Source organism: Ambystoma mexicanum, chromosome 10 (assembly GCF_040938575.1).
Source record: "Ambystoma mexicanum isolate Mex_15411 chromosome 10, UKY_AmexF1_1, whole genome shotgun sequence".
In the NCBI taxonomy this organism is placed as follows: Eukaryota; Metazoa; Chordata; class Amphibia; order Caudata; family Ambystomatidae; genus Ambystoma; species Ambystoma mexicanum.
Window position 1 is genome coordinate 99,368,435 of NC_090932.1, and position 22,773 is coordinate 99,391,207.

A 22,773-nucleotide genomic window follows, 5' to 3' on the forward strand; every position below is an offset into this window, starting at 1 on the left:
AACATTTCATGTTATACCATTGGGTCTTAAATAGCATGATTTTTGCTTTTTTCATGGCCTCTCTGCAAATGTTGGAAGAACTACTGCTTGCACTTTCACATACCATTCCCTACATTGAAAAAGCTCATTAGGCAACCATGTGATCCCTAAACATCAATTTGTAAATAAAAACACATTACACTGGCTTTTTTGTTTTTTTGACTGTCGTTGGCTATCACAGATATCAAACTGAAGCCACCCCCATCCAGTTGCAAAAAATTGTATAGTGTGCTGCCCTTGGAAGCTCTTATGGTCCTATTTTGTCACTAGGTTAGTTCATTCGTGCAGAAATCGTGTTGGGAATCCATGTGGTGTTAGCTGTATGTTATTTTGGCTAAGCCATCCTATCAAATAATTGCACTGTTAATTAAAAGCCCATAAATGGTGGCCTCTATACCATGCAGTACCATCATAAACAAAACAGTATAAAACCAATACAATACTTCTGGTAAGAAAACCAGAGTGTAAAAGACTTATAGAATGGCAGTATGCCATTCGAGGTACGTAAAAACCACTTTGTACAAAACTTTGTAGTTCTGTTTTAGAATAGTAGACATAACTGAAAGTTAAGTATGAACTTGGCAATTACTTTTCAGAATGGCAGTACGCAAAAGGTGAGGAATAACGTAATACTTTGATTCAGATCCTTATGACAGAAACAAAACCAACACAAGTTAAGTTACTTAGCAATATTTTCACAAAGCCTAGGCTTTAGGAGTCCTTCCCTATCTAGTTCTGAGTCTCTTTCGGGGTCAGATTGGAGGTTAAAAGGGAAGGCACAAGCTGTAGAAAGAGTTCCTGTGAAAATATGCTGTAGCAGATAAGTAGCAGTTTTTGTGGGTTAAAAGATTCAGGGACTTCGGAGAAGGCTCTCTCAATGCACACCAGCGCTAGGCCTGGGCCAAAGTATATGGGTGAACTTCCAAACGTACAAATCACCATCCTAGCCACACAGGACTATCTGAACCACTCTGGGTAAGTATTAGTAGTGAAGATGATGCAGGCGATACCCTCACGATGCAGCAGCTACAGGACCGGATCACCAAATTCTTGTTCTTCAGATGAGATAGGACACAGTGAGGGATTTTGCAGCAGCGATTGAGTGGAAAGGCTCCCAGCAAAGGATTCTTCATTGCTTCTTGCAGCTCTGTGATTGTGGCACCTTCTCCAGGACTCCAGATGAAGTACAGGTGTCCCCCGATCAGTCCCCAAAGGAAGACTAGGTCCTCTTCAGAGTCCCTCTGTCGCATGGAAGAAAGGGTCTGTACAGCACCAGTCACTCAGCAGGCATCTCCAGTCGCTGGAAGTAGCTACAGGTGGTGACCTCCTAGTTTCCTGTTTTCAGACACTCTGGAGCCTTGGTGGGCTTCACAAAAAATTCCTGCTGAAGACAAAAGTTAAACCACGGCCTCCCCCACTCATAAGGGGAGAAGGACCAGGAAAGGACAAGCACACAACAAATGGCGATAAAAGAATAAAAACACTATTTTGGGTCAATGGTGTCCCTTCTGTCCATTACCAGGGCTGTGAACAGCCTGCGGGTAACCATTGCACAAAATTCGGAAGAACACCTCCACTGCTATCAGCCATTCAGTTATGCTGGTCACTAACAGCAAAGATATACGGGAGCAGTGAGAAAGGGGACACAGTGTAACCAATCAGCAGTCCACATAAGGTGGTGTGTGGTGATCTCACAATGTAAAATGCAGAGAGGATAAAAAGGGTCCCTCTGCCCATGGCAACATGTGTTCTTACAAGGAGAATAAAATAAAAAGCGGAGCCATAGGGGGCTCCCCATCAACACTGCACAGAAAGTGCTGTGTGCTGTAAACGTAAATTACAGATGCTTATAAAATTAGAGGAAAGTATGACTCTAAAAATAAGGTATGCAAAGACACAAAAAAAGGGGTGAGTGGCGGAAAAAGTTCACTCAACCATGAACACGGAGAATAAAACAGGTCCAGCAAAAAGTGCTGGGGGTCTCACAGGTGAAGGAGAATCGACATAAAACTGAAAAATCTTCCTAACAAGGACAACCCTGCTGAAGCGAGCGTCCTGCCTCGAAAGAGGAATACAAGCACTAATGTTTGGCAAACGTGTGCAAGGAAGCCCATGTAGCCACATGGCAAATCTCTAAAACAGGGACTTCCCCACAGCCCCACCTCTGCTAGAATGAGCACAGAGACCATTCAGCCACTCTTTCCCAGCCAGATCATAACTTTCAGAGATGGAGAATGATCCATTGTCCGTTTAGTCACCGCCCTGCCAGCATAACCCACAAAGAGCTGGCTGGGCGATGTAATAGCTGAGAGCACACAGGGTCGAGTCCATGGAATCTCTCCTCTGCCTTGGAAGGGGGAGGCGGGTGTGAAAAAAAAGTTGAAGATGGATCTCGAGAGAGATTCCAGTTGGAGGCCAACTTCGGAAGTAAGGAAGGTCTCAGGGCCAATGTCACCTTCTCTTTGGAAAAAACAAACAGGGGGTTTTAACTGAACGCTTGCAGCTCACTCACCCACCCACCCACCTCACCGAGATAACAAACAGGAAAATGACCTAAAAGGCAAGCAATCCAAAAGCACATTAATGCAAGGGTTCAAATGGAGCTCCCGCAATGTTAAAACACTATTTAAATACCATGCAAGAAGCACCAACTAGCATGGTGGTAATTCATTGCAAAATCCACGCAAAAAAATGCATAACAGTGAGAATTGTGAAGAAAAAGCCATTCTCAAGCGTCAGCTTGAAAACTGAGATAACTGCCAGGTACCTATACAGTACCAATTTGCAAGGCTTTAGACGTGAGCGACTGGCAGTTGACACAGTCATCCGTGTCATGGGCCTCCCGAGGCAACAGAGGCAGGCGTCGTGCAAGTCCGTAACCGACATCTTGGACCCACAGTCCCCGCACTTCTTAAATCCCGGACGCGGGGTAGAAGACTAGGTAGACATCCTTCACGAAGAAGAAACTTCACAAAACGAACAGGTTCGAAGAACCGAGAAACAATAGAAACTCCAAAGAGTCGAGGTGCGCCGAGATTCCCGAAGCGAACACGTTCGCGGAAAAAACGGAACCGAGGCTACGGGCGTCGTGCGTCCTACTTATAACATCCAGTGACGTCGGCCATCTGAGGAGGTCCTCGAGGGTGGCGTATCGACGTCATCGACGCATGACGCAGAAAGATTTTCCGAAGTAGCACAGCTGTGGTGATTACTGTCATAGATATGGAATACGTCGGAGGACCCAATCCGCTCGAAAAAGCCATTCTCAAGGGTCAGCTTGAAAACTGAGATAACTGCCAGGTACATTTGCAGTACCAATTTGCAAGCCCATCCAGATCAAGGTAATCAAAAAATGGAAAACAGAGCATACAGGATAGGTGAAAGGGTCCAGATACCTCTCCTGGCACCAAGCTGCGAATTCACACCATCTATAGGCATAAATGGACTCAGACGTGGCTCACAAAGCAGAAAGGAGTACATCCAGGGCGTCAACCGACAAGAATCAATCTTTGTACCTCAGCCTTTCAGCAGCCAATCACAATCAATGTAGACCCAAACAGGCGTAGTCTCCAGAGAACCAACGCAATTCCTCAGATCCAAGAAAGGCTGCGTCGTCCCTCAGAACAAGAAAGTAAACTCAATGCCAGCCTCTGCATTGTTCAAAGCACTTTATCAGTTCTATAGTGCCCTTCGCCAGAAGCCGACAAACCTCTTTCAATAGGAGAGGGTACAGAGGCAAAAGAGGACTGGAAGGAGGACGGTCTGGAGGGCGTTGAGTGAACGGGAGACAATATCCCCGCTGAACTACCTGTAAGGCGCAAGCGTCTGACATGGTCTGAAACCATTCAAAACTGAACTGGGAAATGGCTCCCTCCCACTGGGTACTGATAAAGGAAATCACCTTCAAAGGAGCTTCGCACCTGGGGTGGGAGAGGGCACCACAGAGGAGAAGATGCCACCACTCCGAGTTCCTCTACCCCTGTGGAAATTGCATGTTTGCTGCTTGTCCAAGGGCACCTGACCTTGTCCACAGTGGACATAACACTATCCCTTCTAGCGGGAGCAGAAGGTTGTTGTACTGCCAGACCCAAAGACTTAGCTGTGGCCTTAGATGACTGGAACCTTTCTAAGGAGTAGTCAGGCTTTACCCCCAAGAAGGTCATGCCCATCAATATGCGTATCCAGGAGCTTTGCCTGCACATCCTGGATGAACCCTTGAGGTCCTCATCCAAGAGTGTCGCCTGACCATCATGCACGTAGTTGTTGCCCGTCCAATACATCTGTCAGGATCTTTCATTGCCATGCTCGATCAAGGCCTCATCTGTTCGGTAGGTGCTCGATCACTTCAAAGACTGTCGAACTGAGGCAAAAATAGTCTTCCCCCATGCATCCAACCTCTTGCTCTCCATGTATGGGGACAGAGAAGGTAACATGGACATATTCAGGTTGGCAGTCACAGCCTGCACTACAAAGCTATCAGGAGACATGAGGGTTGACAGACAAGCCGAGTATGGAGGTGCTGCAGGGTGCCATTTGGCCAGGTCCCAGTAAAATGCTGGAACAGAGGTAGGTTTTTCCCATGCTTGCAATACCAGAGCCTGTAATGCCACTGTGTCTCGTTTCATGGACCTTCACCTATAATGCCCAAAAGTTCAAACTGAACTTTTGGCATGGAAGGGTTTGACAAGCCCAGTGTCTCCGCCACCTTGGCCATCTGCTTTTGGAATGAAGGCGGTGGCTTTCTCAGAGTCGGCACTGGTAAATATCCAACTCTGCAGGCGAGTCCAGACCACTGGCTTCCTTCAAGAAATGGATAGGAACTCTGTCGTCATCGAATATTTCCCATCTTCAAGAGGTACGCCCCCATAGGAAGTACAGCATACTCCAGAGGAGTTACAAGGCAGAAGGAACCAGCGCCAACCGCTCGACAGAGGATGAAGCTAGTCAGTGCAGGGGCACACCTTCATCGACAGGAGCTCGGGCCAAGCCCTTAGGCGTGCAGTTGCTCTTCTTCACAGGATTCCTTTAGCCTTTCCCAAGTGCGGCGAGTCCTGTCGGCACCGCTGTGGCCTTGGCAAAGATGTCAAGCATCTTCTACTGAAAGCCTCCCATTCCTCGGGGTTGGTAGATTGGGTGGGCAAAGGTACCTGAGGTGCAGTTTCACAGGAGTCCTTGGAGTGGTCACGCCACTTGTTTGATAAGGAAGAAGAATGGTGTGAAGAGGAGCTGTTCAGTCAATGACACATTTTGCAGTGCTTATTTTTCTTATTCTTTACATGGACCTGCAACCAGTCTTAAGACCTCTACTCGGCATTCAGAGACCTCGGAAGAGATATTGGTATATTTTTCTTTGTGGAAAAAGGTGACGAGTTTTGAATCGACTGACAATACCCACAGTCCTGTGGATCGTGTTTCTCACCAGACAGTGAAGGCCAACACTTTGGGGGAACGAAAAGCAATATGTCGGCTGCAGTCCGCGCAGGGCTTGAAGCCAGAAGCCTTTGCATAATTACACAGCAATTACTCAAGTACCTGTGTACCTAAAGCAAATAGAGTGCGCAAAACAAATAACTCAAGTCATGGGGCATAGTGCCTCAATATACACTGGCTCAGACATCATATCCTGTGCCTGTAGAAGTGACTAGGGAAGCAGATGCAGACCTGTGGTGAGACTCCTTGCAGTGGAATAGTTTCTTAAATTAAGCTGCGCTGGAGATAGAATATCATAGATGAGGAATCTGTGGTGGGACGGAATCCCTTAGAAGAACAAGTTGCTTACCCCTTGTAATGTTCTTTTGACTGTTCCTCCCACGGATTCCTCATCTTATGATATATTAGTTTCCAGCTTCAGCTGCTTCGGAATCTTTTTCTTCTTCTCTCGCCAGAGGACGCTGTGCGTCGAGCCGGTCGACTCGATTTCCCTGAAGGGCTTCAATCTCAGCTGACGTCATTGTTGAGTACATCTGACACGCGCAGCGCCCGTTGGCTTCAGATCTGTTTTTTCGCCAGCCATATGCAGAATTACCACCCTTGATAAGTGCCTTTAATATATCAGACCATAAAGGAGCGCATGGTCTAAAGCTCGGAAATTCTACAGTGGGGTAGTTTGGGAGGGCAATGAGGAATACGCACATGGGAGGAACATCCAGTCGAAAGAATGTTTCCAGGGGCAAGTAACTTGTTCTTTGAATGGATTGTGACCTCCCACGTATTCCTCATCATATTATAGACCCCCAAAGCAGTATTAGGTTCTTTTGGAGGAGGGAGTAAGAATTTGAGAGTTAATGTGTGTCCAGAATGGAGCATAGAACTGCCTTCCCAAATCTTCCTTCATTGTTAGGTGTCTAAACAATGTTTTGTGAATGTGTGGATGGTGGACCAGGTAGCTGCCTCGGAAGGGCAGAGGAAGTGGCCATGCCACTAGTGGAATGAGCCCTTAAACCTTTTGGGGGATCTTTCCCAGCTAGCCTGTAGCACTCCGAAATAGCCATTATGATCCATCTGGATAGAGTGTTTGGTAACTGACGGAACTAGTCTGTGTACTGTATAACCAATGAAAAGTTGGTCGCGCTGTCGCAACTTTGCCAGCCTTGAAACATAAAAGCTTAAAGCTCTCCTCAGATCGAGTCTATGAAATCTTTCCTCTTCCTTGCCAGGAGAAGAGGGAGGATAGAAGGCCAGAAGCACAATTTTCAGTGCTAAATGGTAATCCGATACATTCTTGGGTAGAAAAGAGGGTTTGACCTCAAGGACAACCATATCCTTGTAAAAGGTGGTAAACAGAGGTTTACAGGCTAATGCCTGCAACTCAATCACCTTTCGAGCTGATGTTATCGCTAACAAAATAGTTTTGTAAGTTAGCATTCTTAAAGGACAGAAATGTAGTGGCTCGAAAGGAACGCATGTCAAAAACGTTAAAACCAAGTTAAGGTCCCCAAGTTGGTATTTCGAATGGTGTAGGAAGAAACACATTTGTGAGTCTTTTAAGGAATTGGTTTGAGGGTATTTTGAAGTAGGATGCCTCTTCCGTGGTGCGCTTGAATATGGAAAGCGCTGCTAAATAAGCCTCGATTGTTACAATCTGGAGCCCCAGATTTGCCAAATGTAGTAGAAACACCACCACTGTGGGTGTATTGCATTGAAAAGGATCCACATCTTTCTCCCTACACCAGCTGCAGAACTTGTTCAATGGCAGCGGTATAAGGATTTTGTTGGCGGCCTTCTGGTCGAAAGCAAAATCTCCATTACATCATATGGGAGGTCCCAATTCTTGTATCTCACTCTCTCAGAAACAATGCGTGAGGGCAGAGTGTCTTGACCTCTGGATAGAGCACCTGACCCCCCTCTCGCGAGAGAAGGTCCTCTCTTTGTGGAAGAGGTATTGTAGGGCAGATGGACATGTCCAGGACGTCCGAGTACCACGTCCTCCTGGCCCAACTTTCTCAACCTCCTGATCATGTGAGGAATGACGGGGACTGGAGGAAATGCGCACATTAGTGGTAACACACACAGGAGTGGGAACACACACAGGAGTGGAAACTCCCCGTCCACTACGAACGGGTCCGCTAGAGCTCCTCTTGGAGGAAATTCCCTGCAGCAAAATCGTTCGCACTTCCGTTTGACACTGGTCATAAACAGATCCACTTGAGGGGTTCTCCAAAAGGTGAATATCTCTTGAAGGACTTCCTGAGCTAGTTGCCACTCGTGGGAGACTGCAAAGCCTGCTCAGAGCGTCTGCCGCTGTGATCTTCTCTCCGGCAAGGTGAACTGCCGATAGAGAGATTCCTTATTGAATTGCCCAGAACTAGAGCTGCATTGCTTCTTTGCACAGGGGTAGTGATCCTATGCCTCCTCTCTTGAGGTAGTAACAAGGTCACTGTTGTCAGTCATTATCAGGATATTCTTCCCCCACACCGAGGGCAGAAAGGCCTTCAGCGCTAGTCTGATTGCCCTCAGCTCCAAAAGGGTGATGTGTAGTTTGGACTCTAATGGAGACCAACGACCGATGATTGTCAGATCGTTGGCGTGGGCTCCCCACCCTGTGAGTGAGGCGTCCGTCACTACTGTTATCTCCAGCCATGGTTGCCAAAAAGGTTCTCCTTTCAGAATGTTGTCCTCGCAGGCCTACCACAGATGGTCCTTTGCGACTGCTCGGAATCTGAAGGAGGTCTGGCATCCTGCCTGAGAATTAGAACCACGGTGTCCCGAGAGCCCATTGAAGTGATCTCATTCTCATGCAAGCCTCTTGCACCAGAAAATTGCAGGATGCCATGAGGCCGGGCAACCTCAAAAAGTCTAAGGCTGAAAGACACTGGGCACTCAAATTTGGTGACCATCAACAAAATGTGTTGAGCCCTCACCTCAGGTGGCAAGGCTTTTCACAAGGGTGCATCCAGGACTGCTCCAATGAACTGGAGACTCTGAGATGGTATCATGTGTGACTTCTTGTAATTAAGGGAGAAGCCCAGTCTGTGGAGGGAGTGGCCGGTGATACTGATGTTATTGGGCCTGTTCCGGTGAGCGTGCCCTGACCAGTCAATCGTCCAAGTAGGGGTAGACATGCATCGATCCCCTCTCCCGAGACTTGCTGCCACCAGTGCCATTAACTTGGTGAAAACCCTTGGGCTGAGGTCAGCCCAATTGGCAGAACTCAAAAATGATAATGAAAATCGCCAATGGCGAACCTCAGGTACTTCCTGTGCTTGAGATGGATTGGCAAATGAAAGTAAGCATCCTTAAGTTCCAACAATGCCATCCAATCCTGGAAAGTGTGACCATCTTGAACTTTTCCTTCCTGAGGAACTTGCTCAAGTATCTCAAGTCCAAGATAGGTCTTAGTCCTCCGTCCTCCTTGGGTAATAGGAAGAATACCATCTTCTGTTCCTCTCCATCACATGTAGTGGTTCTATCGCACCTTTCTCTAGCAGGGTCACCATTTCCAGCAACAGGAATGGATCTGGAACATGTAGCGAATGGCGTCCCGGTGAATGACCCAGAGGTTTCTGTATAAAGGGGAGGCAGTAACCCTCAGCTACTTTTTCAGGTGCCCATGCATCCAAAGTAATGCCTTGCCATTCTTTCAGATGCTCCGACAATCTGCCTCCCACCGGGGTGTCGGAGTGAAGACCTGAGTGGTTTTGAGGTGGCTGAAGCAGCAGCTGATGGTAAAGACATCGCTACTTGGGTGGGCTTTGCACCTCTCCCTCGTCCACCACGAGGGAATCTTCTCCGTCCTCCGACCAGCCTGTCCTCTGGCTCTTCCAACTGAGTAGTAGTGAAAAGACCTACCCCTCCAAGATGATCCGCTGGGGAGAAAAGGCTGTGGCTGCCTGATGGCGGCACCGAAGGACTTAGGTGCCGCCTTTGAAGTCTGCAGCTTTTCAAGGCTTTCGTCAACCACGCAAATCTGCTTAGGAAAGTGCTTGCCGCTATAACCCTGCTGACACAGTCAGCAGTGTTCTGACCTGAAAGCAGAGACAAACACATGGCCTCCTTGCCATACCTTATCAGGTTCACAACGCCATCTCTTTCCTCACCTACAGGGATGTGACCAGCCGTCATCGCTATGCAGTCCCACAGGGTGAAAATGAACTTTGCTTTAAAGCCATGCTGCTATCAGAAAAGACTATCTTTGCCCAAGAGTCAACACGTTTGTCATCACTATCAGGGGGTATGGTTGGGTATGGAGCTTGCTTGAAGTTAGATGTAGCTGCTTGCACTACTAGACTTTCCGGAGTCTGATGTATTCACAGGTAGCCAGGGTTGATACCGATGGCATGTATTTTTTTTGTCCGATTTTTGTTTACTGCAGGGCTCAACTCTGGAGCCACCCAATTTAGTGCAACCCTTTTTTTTTTTTTGAGTGCCACTTGAAAAGTTAGTATAGGGTCATATTGAGGACCTTTGTCCAATATATCTTTACGGTAATCTTGTTCAAATGCAGGAGCTGGTCTACTCCATCCTAGGAATTCTGCCACTCTGGACATTAGGGTTCTGTATGATGCATCTGCATGAAATGCTGGGTCCGCTTTTCAAAAATCTAGCTCTGGGGAGGTGTCAACTCCACTATCTGTCTGTAGGGTGTCATATAGTTCCTTAACCCTGGTCTCTTCTAAAATGAAACATTCAGGGACATTAGTTTTCTTATGAATACTGAGGGTATCCAATTGAAGGGGTTTCATCAGTTGTTTCATATCCCTCATATTGATGTCAAGGACCTGAAAAAATCCTTTTTTTGGCACAGGTATTAAACAGTTTCCTGACTTTTTTTAGGTAAAGGCGTCAATGTTTTTGTATCGGCATCGACGTCAGTGAAGTCTATGGAATAGACGACTTGACTTTGCACTGCATTGAGGGACTCAACCCTTGACTCAATGGATTCTTTGACGATTTCTCATCGAAGACTCGAAGATTTGAGAAGTCTTAGGCTTATTACCCAGACTCGAGGGCACAGAGGGTTTTGCCTTTGCCTTTTGCTTGTCATCGACCGTAGCATGGCCACTTTTGTTATCTTTGGAGGAGGTTGAGGCCTGTTCATCGAACATTTTAACAATTTTCTTTCTAAAGAGTTCCCACTCATCTTTGAAGGAGGATGTAGTTGGGCAGACTACGCTCCTTTCAACTGAGGAAGAGGAGGAAGAAGGTGATCTGCTCCTTCTCTTCGATTTATTTTGATGACGAGGAGTGTCTGCTTGTCAAATGGGATCGTTTTTTAAATTTTGTTTTATGAGGAGAGGAATTTCTCGACTCGTGGGATGACCCAAATTTCGAAGGAGTGTACAGGGATTTGGGGACAATCCTACCGGATATTTCAGCTTTGCGCTCTTTTAAAGGCCTCACCTGTCATCGAATGACCTGATCGACAGTTACATGCTCAACGTGCATATATCATGCAGGTTCGTGAAGGACATTTTGGTGCTGTATTTTAGGCCCTTTTGAGGCCCGTCTTCGGAGTATTCAGAGCTGAAGACAAGACCATATTCAAAACGTTTACAAAGAAAACTGAAGCGCGCCGTAATTCTCCAAGCAATCACATTCGCAGAAAAATGTAACTGAAGCCAGCGGGTGAAGCGCCTGGTACATGTACTCGACTATGACGTCAGCCGAGATGAAAGCCCTTGAGGGACATTGTGGTGGTGTTGTCTGTGAAGATCCTCATCACCTTGCCCTTCAGAGACGGAAGGAATGACTTCAGGGCCTAGCTCACTGCCCGTAGCTCCAGGATGTTGATATGGAGACCCTTCTCCTCTGGCAACCACAGGCTTCTGGCGTGCAGACGCCCTATAAGGTCTCCCCAGCCTTCCAGGGAAGCATCCGTGGTTAGTTTCCTGGAATGGAGAGTTCTGAAACCCTGTGCACCAGGCGATGTTGAAGCGGACGCCCCGCCACCTTCTCGCCCTACGGAACTCGTCCAGCGTGACCATGTCCGTGAAGCTTCCAGATGCTTGTATCCAGCGAGCGTCCAAGAACTCCTAAAGAGGACGCATCTGCAACCTGCAGAGCCGGATGAGGTAGATGCAGGCTGGCATCATGCCGAGCAACGAATTGATGGTTCGCACCGTGGCCGTCTTCATCACCAACAGTTGCTGCACCTTTCCTTGAATGGACGGTAGCCTCTCCTTCGAGGGTGAAGCCAGGCAGGAAACCGTATCGAGTCTGGCTCCTAGGAACAGCGCGTTTTGCAATGATGTCAAGCAGGACTTTGGATAAATGATGAGAATCCTAGATCCGCCAGCAGCTTGTCGGTTGCCTCATTGTGTCCCACGGCCCATTCTCGCGAGTAGGCCATGGATGAGCCAGGCGTCGAGGTATGGGTATAGGTGCATCCCCTGTAGACGCAGATGGGCCGACACCAGTGCCTGGCACTTCCTGAACACTCTGGGGGTCGTCTTCAAGCCGAAAGGTAGAGCCTTGAACTAGTAGTGCGGTCCCTGCACTACGAAGCGTAGAAACATCCGGTGCTTCCTGTGAATGGGGACATGGAAGTAGGCGTCCTCCAGGTCCAGCTTTCTTTCCAGTTGGCCGAGCACATGTTGCAACATGGCCATCCAGAATTTGTGAGACTTGAGGTACTTGTTCAGACGACGTAGGTCTTGAATGGTCCTCCAATCCACCGCCCCCTGTCTTCTTTCTGTCCAAAAAGTATCTGGAATAGACTCTGGAGGCACTGCGGGAACTAGCTCGATTGCCCCTTTTCGCAACATGGCCCGTACCTACTCTAAGAGCTGAGGGATGTGCTGCTACTGACAGACCACCAGAGGGATCCGCGGACACCTGTGCTGAAACTCCAGGGTATATCCTTGGGTGAGAGCATCCAGCACCCATCTATCGGTGGTAATCTTTTCCCACTCACTGACGAACCTTGTCAGCCAGCATCCCACCAGGGAGGACGGGTGGGGGCCAAACGTCAGGGCCGGATCAGGCTTGCACCGACGCCCTGCGGGCAACATGTTGCTGTCCTCCGCCACCATAGGCCTGGGAGCAGCCTCCGTAGGCTTTGAGTCGTGGATCTGGAAGGCTGACAGTACGATGAGGAGAAACCGGTCGAAGACCTGCTCAACTTTCCTCTGGATGAGTGAAAAGAAGAGTAGTGCTGCTGGAGGGTGCCCTGGGAACGGGCCGTCTCAGTATCCACCTTGATGGCCTGTAGGGCCTCTTAGACAACCTTCCCAAAAAAGGTTATCTCCATCAAAAGGCATGTCCAGTACCTTCTGGTGGAAATTCTTAGCTTCATCCAGCCTTGGCGACGAAGGCAGACACTGTTCCCCATCTGCCGGAATACCGTTGTCAATGTCCAGCGCCACTGTGAACGCGTGATATGCTGCTAACTCACCTTCCTGGACGAGAGCAATGGCTTCCACCTTCTTGTCGACAGGGAGGAACTCAAAAATCAGACGCAACTTGTACCACACCTTCCTGTAGTTCCATGGCTAGGATCGCCAGTGCGTTGGTCGCCTTGATGGAAGACACTGTGGTGTAAATCACCTTCCTTATCATGGCGTCCATCTTCTTCCCCTAGCTGTCCGGAGGGACTGAAGACTACGAGGACGGGTTAGCTGACCGTTTGCTCGCGGCCGCGGAATACACTGAATCCGGCAATGATTTCAACCTCAGGCACTTGGGTGCTGAATCCGGCACCCGGTACTTCTCCAACCTATCCCGTTTAGCCAGAGCTGTGCAAGGGTTGTTCAAGAGGTCCATGCCCTCCTCCCTCACCTCGTCCATAAGGGGACCCGCCATGATCAACTTCCTCTTGGCCCTGTGCCTCTGGTACAATAAACACTCCTTCCTGGTTTCTTTGGCCACAAGCTGGAACAGCTCAGAGGCTCTGGCGATCATGGAATGGAACAACCCCACCTTACCCGATGGGGACGCCGTAGGCTGCGACAAGATAGTCAGCTCGGAGGCCTGGGGGACCATTGGGACGGGGCCTTCTGGCAACCTCCTCTGTATATCCGACACCAAGGTGTGGAGGGTTGACAGAATGTCCAGAGAGACATCCCTTGCCTGAGCTGGCGTTATCGGAACAGTAGGCCCTGCGCAGTAGTCTTCCTCCTCCTCATCTTCCATGTCCTTGTGAACCATGTTTAAGGACTCCAGATCCATGCTGTTCGTGGACGAAACTTCCATGGCCCGGGACACGGGCTGGGGCTGATCCGGGGCCTCCTTGCCCCCCATCCCATTTTTCTACCCTGAGTAGTAGGAACCAGGCTCAGAGATGGCATCCCCTTCCAGCTTGCAAGCAGACTTTGCCAAAGTCACTGCAGCGGTTTTGCAGGGACACCTTCTGCATTGCAGGGGCGACCTTCACATGGTCAGCCCCCTTTGCCTTTGTAAGAGCAGCCACCACCAGCTCCATCGTCGACGAAGACTTATCCTGCGCCGAAAGGGCCTTCTTAGGCAGTTCGACTTTCTTCTCTCTCCGTGGTTTGTCTGGTTTCTCCCGCAGCTTAACCAGGTTGGACGATTTCCTTTTCGTGGAGGAGCTCAGTTGCCAGCTGGCAATCAAGGCGGGTGTCCGTCGATCACGCCCTGTCCACCGCATGACCCTGCTTGCACGGCGACTCCAGTCTTGTGGTTCATGGCCTTGTCTTGGGCCCCCACAGATTAAGGACTTAGAAGACAGCTCTTTGGACAGGCTGGTCCTGGGTGAGGCATGACCCTGCTCGGAGCAGGGGGCAGTGGCCATGGCGTTCAGCCATGCCGCCAATCTACTGTGCCTATCCTTCGTCATCTTCTTGGAGAAACTGAGTCATATCTCCCATTCTACTTCCTTGTGGTCTGGATGCAGACAGACATTGCAGGTGCTTGTCCTCAACAATCACATTCCGTAGCCCGCAATTGGTGCAGGACTTGAGGAGGGATCTTCCTTCCTTCTTCTCTGTCATGGTCTGAGGGTGCGAAGTAGGCCCAAAGGCCTCACCGTTCCTTCTGCAAACTTCGACGATCTTCACGCTGAAATTCACAAACAACTGATCCCTGCTGTCGGCAGATGGAGAAAAGATCACCCAGGCTCTTTTGGAACAAAAATAGAACCCTTTTCCATAAAAAAACGTAGAAGTATTTTGCAGAGCAGAGTTTGCAGAGCAAACTCCAGGACTCCCAACACTGAAGCGTGCAGTAAAAATTTAAGATGGCTGCCAGAGGAGGGGTTTAGGGAGAGGACTGTCATTGGAAGGGGGCAGTATGACCCAGAGGACAGTGATTGGTTTAAAGGAGAAATACAGTTTGTAAGTGAAACCGTTTTTTCTTTTACAGAGGATTCCCAGGCTGACGATGGGGAATATTCATGAGCATGTGAATCCATGTGTAACGCTCACCTGATTCCCGTAGAGGCGCCGGTCTTGACTGGGCGTATACCGTATCTGCAAAGGTGATGTGTAACACACGGCTGGCTCTTTGGGCTGGACCTCTGTGCACTGTATGTCTGACTTGAAGGGTAAGATGTCTGCAGATAGAAAATATGGGATTAAGGAACTGGGTTATTGAATGTCTCTCTCTTCTTCCCTTTCTCTTCTCCTGTAGAACCCCAAAGGTTAACGCTCTCACCTTAGGTAAGTGAACGCCGTGCTCTCCATCTGCCTCGGGGCAGGGTGCTGTAACCAGTTTCTTCACTGGATAAGGGGAGCAGGCCTCTTGACTTCAGAGGACTGCTGTCCGTCGTTTACTGCACGAACTGTAAGTTTCGAGTAATTCTAATGTCTTTAAAGTCTTTAGTAATGATGTTTCTTGTTTTGCAGGGTTCCGGCGATGGCGGATGACGGGCTGAAGTGAGTTGAAGATGGAGCCCGTGTGATGAATAGAAGCGCCTGGAAGCACGTAAGTAAGCGCTCGTTGCCTGCTTCACGATGCGCTCTAACTGTCTTTTTATTTTGCAGGTACAAGTTCGGAGCGGCTGCAGGGTGCCGGAATACCCACTGGGTTAGATGTGGAAAGGAGTAATGGCACGTGAGTATTAAAGTTCCCCAATGTCTTTAAACGCACCTTGTTTTGTCTTTCAGATGCGGGATGCAGCGCCGAAGGCCTCCGGAGCGTGCGAAGAGTTGGTAAGCTTTTGTCTTTCAGATGCCGGAATGCAGCGCGAGGCGTTGGTGACAGCCGATGGACCAGGTAAGTGAAGAGCTGTCACTGAAGACCGTAATGCTAACCTGTTCTTTCTTGTCTTTATAGGTGTTGCTGAAGACTGGATTCAGGATGGTAAGCCTTTTTCCTTAGGCCCAGGATTAGATGCAGAAGACACGATGAGCGTTCTGCTGCAGAGGATGCAGAATAACGCAAAGCAAGATTCATCCATCGGGTGTGGTTTAAATAGCCTCCTGTAGTGCTTAGGTGTCTCCTTCCACAGCCACGCCTAGGTAAGAAAAGAGTTCCTGCTTTCCAGAAGAGTTCCAGTGTTCTGAATCTAGGGAGTGGCTCCTGCCCCACCCAACAGGAAAAGTAGTTCCAAACAGAAGAGGATCAGAGGCTCAACTGGCAGGCAAGTAAGCAGCATGGTCTGCTGCAGGTAAGTCCACCCAAGCATTATGAGCCCGGGGCTTCCAGCGCTGGGACTGGGCATATTTATGAGCCTGGTGCCACTGGCGCCAGGACTGGGTCCAAAAGGTCCCAATTGGGACTGGTTGGCACTCGGAACCTGGGTTATGGATCTGCTTCCAAGGGAGTTGGGAAAACCCTGACCTTTTGGAAGCAGAGATCATGACACCATGCCAAACCCCATCCTAGAGAAATTTACATACATCATAACACTCATACAACACTGTCACAATGGGGTGACTGCTGCAGTCAGTCACGCCCTTCACCCGACCTTCCATGAGTCTGTCCTTCGTGGCGCTGTCAAACATGTCTGTCTGTAGAGCTGATAGAAAAGCTGGCTTTGTCAGGGCAGGAAGATGGTAGCACTGTTAACAGGAAGGCTGGTGGAGGTCTGGTGACAATGATGGCAGGGGCCTGTTCCCTGATGTTACTGGAGCAAGGCCTCACTGTTCATTCTTCTAGGTGGCCCCATCCACCACATGGGGCCACCCACAATCGCCCTGCTCGCTGTGCTCTTCCATTGTCCTAGGCAGCCCCCTGCGTGAGTGTGGGTCTGCACCATGACCCTGCGATGCCCTGCAGGCTTGTGCAATCTTCAGGGTGAGCCCCTTTGGCTGGGTGGCTCACGCATTGGTAAACAGTTCAGGGCGGCCTGTTAGTTTGGGGGCTGCCCTGGTTGGCATGCGCCCCCGCCCCTCTGATCCCCCCCACAACACAACCATTAATTCTGGCTGAGTCACCGGTGTAATGGGGACACTGCCATGATCACGGCTGCATACCGCAGCCTTCTTCTACTCCTGGCTCGCCGGGTCAGCAATGGGGTGGGCTGCGGTCTTCACCCGGGCTGCTTGCTGGCAGCCTGGGGTTTTCTTCACCCGGGATGCCCAACAGAGCAACTCTGGACCTCCATTCTCTTCACCCGGTTTGCCCAGAGAGGCCAACCCAGGACTTTATCTTCATTGCGCAACCCTCCTGGGTGGAGCAGGCTTCTCTGCTCCTAACCTCCTGGGCTCGCCTGGCACATGCAACCCGCAAGGACTTTTATGAAGGGCCCGCCTCTCTGGCCACTAGCAGGCTGTCAAGAGCACAGCCATGCAGCCTGATCTTGGCCGCCCCCACACGTAGCCCGGGCTGGGCTGTTCTTTATTGGCCCAGGCAACACATGGCACAATGCCTGAGCTCGTGACACTGCTGGACCTGTCTAGTCTGGCTGAAAGCTGTGCAAGAAGGCCAAGCTGCCCCTTGCATCAGCAGCTCAGCCCCCTGGTCCCCTGGTTCAGTCTCTGGGTGGGTCTCCCCATTCTATGGAATTGGGCCTGCGACGGTTGGAGGGTGTGCTCGAGACATCAACTATCCCCCCTGCCCCCGGTAAGTCTCGCCCCTTTTCTTTTTCCTCTCCTCAACTGATCCCTCCCCACCCCCCCTCACTCTTCCAACCATCGCTTTTCTTAAAATCCTACTGGATTATTTACTCTCACCTGGCTAACCCATTATTGGACAGGGGAGTTCCATTACTTTATTTACTTTTCTTTCCACTACTCTTAAAATTCCATCCAGCCCCATGGTGGGCTGGATGGTTTCATTCAAAACACAAAGCACACAAATAAATAAAACACACCACACATTAAATAAAATGCCTTCATTACAATGATGTATGTGTCTTTATTTATAGGTGTTCCCTTTGGGGCCAAGCATTTAGCCCCTACTAGCTGGGCCACGGGCTACACCTCTATTGTCACATTCATGTATTGAACAACCTTATTGGTGTAATAGGATAAAAAAGGTCTTTATTGTGATGTAAGATGTAATATTTTTTTTTATATTTTAGAGACATTCCTCAGCCTGGGCCGTCTGACCCCCATCCTGCTGATTGTCCTGGTCTTTGGGGTTCCTGGGAGAATTGTGCAGTCGTCCTCCTGGTCACACCTACAACTGACGGGATTGGGATTTTAAGTGGGTTGGTGGCCCACACTGCAGCTATCCCTCAGTAGGTCTCTGGTCTTCGAAACTGGGTCTGCTTGTCTTCTGGTGGGGCCCGTTAAACTTCCCGGATGGATGGCTGACACATCCTTCCGTCAGTAGAAAGTGCAGAGCTCTTCTCAATAACTGCAGTGAACTATTGGGCTTGTCTTATTCTATCCTATGGAAAAACGTTCTTGAACTCTTAAAGCCCCTCAAAAGTGCCCTTTTGAGCTAACTGCCCAGGTTCCTTTGTTCCCCATGGTGTCCTGGAGTTTTAGATGTCTTAGCTATGTTTGTACTACTTGGCTGCAATTTTATACCTTAGTGAAAGAAATCACCAATTCAGGCTTTTGCAGCTTTCCAAATTAGAGAGAATTGCGCTATTGCAGACCTGCTTTTCTATTGGCTTTAGGTGTATGTAGGACCGTTCGATTCCTTTTAAGTATTTTTTAAAAAAACCTTTATGTCTGGCAGACAAGAGTTGGATAACAATACAGTATAGAGTAACTTGGTGCAAAGCACCACATTGCACAACAGATCAAGTACCAGTCTCCCAGTAACGCAATTGCAGCCTTGTTTTGAGGCATTAACAAAGCAATTTAGGGTTGGGCTAGAGATACACGAAACTCACAGCAAATATACTTGGACTTGGAAGGTGGGGTTGTGCTGCAATTAATGTCTACTCACAACCATTGGAACATGCCAGTTCTTTCAGCCAGTCCTCTTGCGGGGGGTGCCGATCTCTCCATCTCTTACGGATGCATCTCTTAGCAATTATACATCCCATATTCAGGAAGGACTGTTTGCGCCTTTCTGGGACTGTGTCCCGATCCTGAAGAGGCTACTTATGGGTGACGTCTCTGTTTATCACTTCAGCCAGCATAGTATAGACCTGCACCCAGAAGTCTGAGAGCCTAGGGTAACTCCACATCATGTGTCACTAATCTGCATTGGCATCTTTACAACACGGTCATCAATCATCTTAGTCGGGGTACATCATCTTTAACCCACTGGGCGTGTAATGCAGCATATGCACAATCTTGAATTGAATCAGTTTAAGTCTTACATTCATCGATATGGACTTAGTGAGAGCACACACCTTACCCCACAATTCATCAGAGATCTCCATATCTAGTTCTGTAGCACATTTGTATCTAATCTTTGCCACTGTCCCAGGAGTTTTTTCCATAATCATTTTATACAGAGGGGAGTATTCTCCGGCAACCGTTTGAGTTTGCTATATAGACCAGGAATTTGCTTTCAGGAGGCTTGAACGGGTAGTATTCCCATTTCTCCGAAACAGCTGCCCTCAACCTGTAAAACTGCAGTTCCTCTGTGGGTGAACCTTCATGCTCCTCCCTCCAGGTTTGCAGTGTCAGGAATTGGCCATTCGGGAACCGGTCACCTAGTGTCCTATATCCCAGCTTCTCCCAGTGTGTTCGAAGTGTAGCGCTCCATGTGGTAGAGAGGTCAGGACATTTCCACATTGGAAGCCATTTGTAATAAGGGCCCTGCATGTCAGTTCGCCGGAATATGGCTGGCCATGCCATCAGGGTGTCTGTACTGGGTAATATGGACAGTCATCCTTATACGAGGGTCAGACATCTCTGCAGCTGAACTTTCTAATTTCACATGCAGTGGCGCATTCTCAACCCCATACCAATAAGTTGCGAACTGTGCCTGGGCCGTCAGCCACTAAATTTCTAAGAGTGGACTTGTAAATCCCCCTCCATTATACAGTATAGCCATGGCCTCCCATATTTTCCGGACTACCCCGGCATGCCATAGAAACGGGGACAAAGATGTATTAAAAATGTTTTATTTTTTTTAAACATTCCCGGCTACAGTGGCACATTGAATAGCTATGGTAGCTTGGGAAGCATTATCATTTACAGCAGGGCTTGCCTAACAGCCAGTGATAATGGTATATTTGTCCATTTGTTCAGCTTTGTTACATATTTTTCATACTCACCATAATTGCTAGTGAGTACAGAGTCCCTTCCTTTGGATACTACCACACCCAGGTATTTGATATTGAGTGCCCATTTTAGGGATTATGCACGTAATATTTTAGATTTAGAATAATTCACTGTAAAGCCAGATAACATTCCAAAATGAACATCATCATCCATTATGGGGTCAGGGTTCACCAGTAGCCCCCTAATGTACAGCAGGGCATCCTCTGCATTTCTAGCAAGATAATGTTGGGGGGAGGGGGTGATGAGATGTGGATACAGAAGTCATATGTGGTAACTGTGAGGGCATCTTGGAGTAAGAAACAGACAACCGATTCAAAGTCGAAAGTAAGCAGTTTTATTAACTGAAATATCAGGATGGGATTTCCCTACCAAACCAAAACTAAGGAAAGTCAAAGTACACTACACAAGTGCCACTTAGGAATCTTTGTCCAAAACCTTAACTTGCCCTCAAAACTAATATCATACAACGTGTAGCGATGAGAGCAGCCAACAAAATAGTGTGCTCAGCTTGGTTCAGCTCGCAGCTATCTTTCAGCTCCCTTATCCAAGTATAAAGCAGTTCTTGCAAAAGTTTTAAGATTGTTTTAAGTTCCAAAGTAATATAGGATTGACGAATACTCTGGGTTCCCTTCCCCAAGTTCCAAAAACATAGTATCATGAGGCTCTGCCCTAAAGACAAACTGTTGCAACCTCAGGGATCCATTTAATTGATGTGTTAATATGATGTTGCACAACTTTTTTTTAATGTTCTTGGCCTCATTCGCAACCTCTGCATATAACTGGTCTTTGCACCACAAAATGTTTTGGTTAAAATTGCAGTTTAGTTCTAATCCTCTTTTAAAGTTCACTTTACAAAGTTACATTCATTTTGGATAATAATGTACATTTGGTTCCTTAGCCTTGTTAAAGTTGTATTCACTTTATAGTTCATTATTCATTGGTTTCTTGGCATCAACACTTAATTGTTCTGTAAAAATAATATATATGAAAGTTGCTTGCAATGTAAGTTCATTCACTTTATGAATTGGCACAGTGGATTTAGTTACACAGAAAAAGCTTCAATAGGTTTATTTTCTTCACAAGTGATGGTTTTTATTCAGAGCAGTATTCAGAATTGTGCAAATTCATGGTTTAAATGTTTTTTTTTCCGTTCGACATTCAAGAATGTCAAAAGACTAAGGTAACGCATCACTTACAATTAGTTTTGCATTGTAATCGGTCTTTGTAATGTGTCTTTAAATATGCCCAGCATTCAGAGGCTTTCAACAACATGCTTTCGTCTGCACGCAACTATTCTGTAACAAAGTATTCAAGCTAATTCTCAAATTAACAAGACTTAGTTAGCTGGTTTACGAGGATTCCACTGCGAGACCTTCGATAAAGTGCCACCATTCACACGACCACTCTGATAAAAATATCCTTGCGCGTATCTTCAAACACTCGCATACCAGGTTTCTGTTCACATAGAAACTCACCAGTTGCTTTGATGAGAAAGTTCATGCAGCGCAGATCTCCCGGCCTTCTGGTCTTCGCTTCAGGGCTCCACCTTCTGCCCCTCAGTCACTCCTGGGTTGGCTACTGGCCCCAGGAGAATGAGCAACTTGAGCAAAACAAAAAGGGGCAGCCTTCCAGCATGGCTCCCCTTTCATGCTTCCTTTGGTTCCACAGAGCCCCAGCGCCCGTGCCGCTCTTCCCTGAACCGTAAGCGCGCCCAACACTGACAGCTCCTCACTGCTGTTCTTGGCCTCCCTGCTGCTGCAATATCACTGCCACTGCTCCTCGCACCACTCCCTCCCTCACTCATTTGGTGGGGCTTTTTATACACCTGCAGCCAGGATGCAGGTGCAAGTTCACAATTAGCCCTGCCTGACAATCATTAATGTGACATGCCTGACTGCTCTCAGCAGGCCTCTTCTTCGTCCCAGTTGCCAAGTTGTGAAACTAACTAGTCTTCACTGCTCCCAGTTGTTTCTTCCTTGTCTCAGAACCTTTTGTAGTCCTGTATGAAGAAATCAAGGGAGTTGGTTGCTAACATCCCCTGAAGATTGGGGAAGGGTTGGTTTGGTCATTATTAGGACAAGGGGGTACCATGTCTCCCCTAAGGGCATCCCACTCCCAGTTCCCATAGGACCTTCCACTCAGTTGATCTTCCCTTTCTGGTCAACCCGCAGGGTCAAGATTCAAGTACAATGCCTGGCCACCTGCGCAGATGATCCATGGGGAATAGGAGCGAGAAGCCCTCAGGATTCTCACATTACAAACTTTTATTAAATAAATCCCTCATATCCCTACTTCTAAGAGGCATTTCCCTACCTCAACAAAACAAAGGGTATGTCAATGTTGAGATTGTACAAAGCAAAACTGTCCTGTGTCTGAAATCCTATCCTTGCCCTCACATTCTAAAGTAACTATTGTGCAAAGGGGTAATGTATGTAGTCTTGAAAGGCGCACAAATACAAAGTTCAAAAGAAAATATGAATGCACTCCAACACAAAAGTTACCAATGGATAAGGTTCATAGTTCCAGAGGATGGCTCCCTTCCCTAGGTTGCTGTTCAAGATTTCTCAAGACTCCAAAAGGCACAAGACATCCTTGGATGTTTCCTGGTTATTAACAAAAATACTTTGAATTCCAAAACAGTTTTACATACAAGTTCCAACAATCCCATACATGATATCTGGTGTATTCCCCTGCCAGGTTCTTTTCAACTTCACTTTGTTCACTGTCTTGGGTTTATCTGGCGTATTCCTGTGTCAGGACT

General features: G+C 48.1%; 1 protein-coding gene across 6 annotated transcripts in view; it reads right to left on the reverse strand.

The window, feature by feature from the left end:
- LRCH3 (leucine rich repeats and calponin homology domain containing 3) overlaps positions 1 to 22,773 on the reverse strand; it is a 1,351,362-nt gene that overhangs the window by 546,899 nt on the left and 781,690 nt on the right. The gene's annotated exons all lie outside the window — the stretch shown is intronic.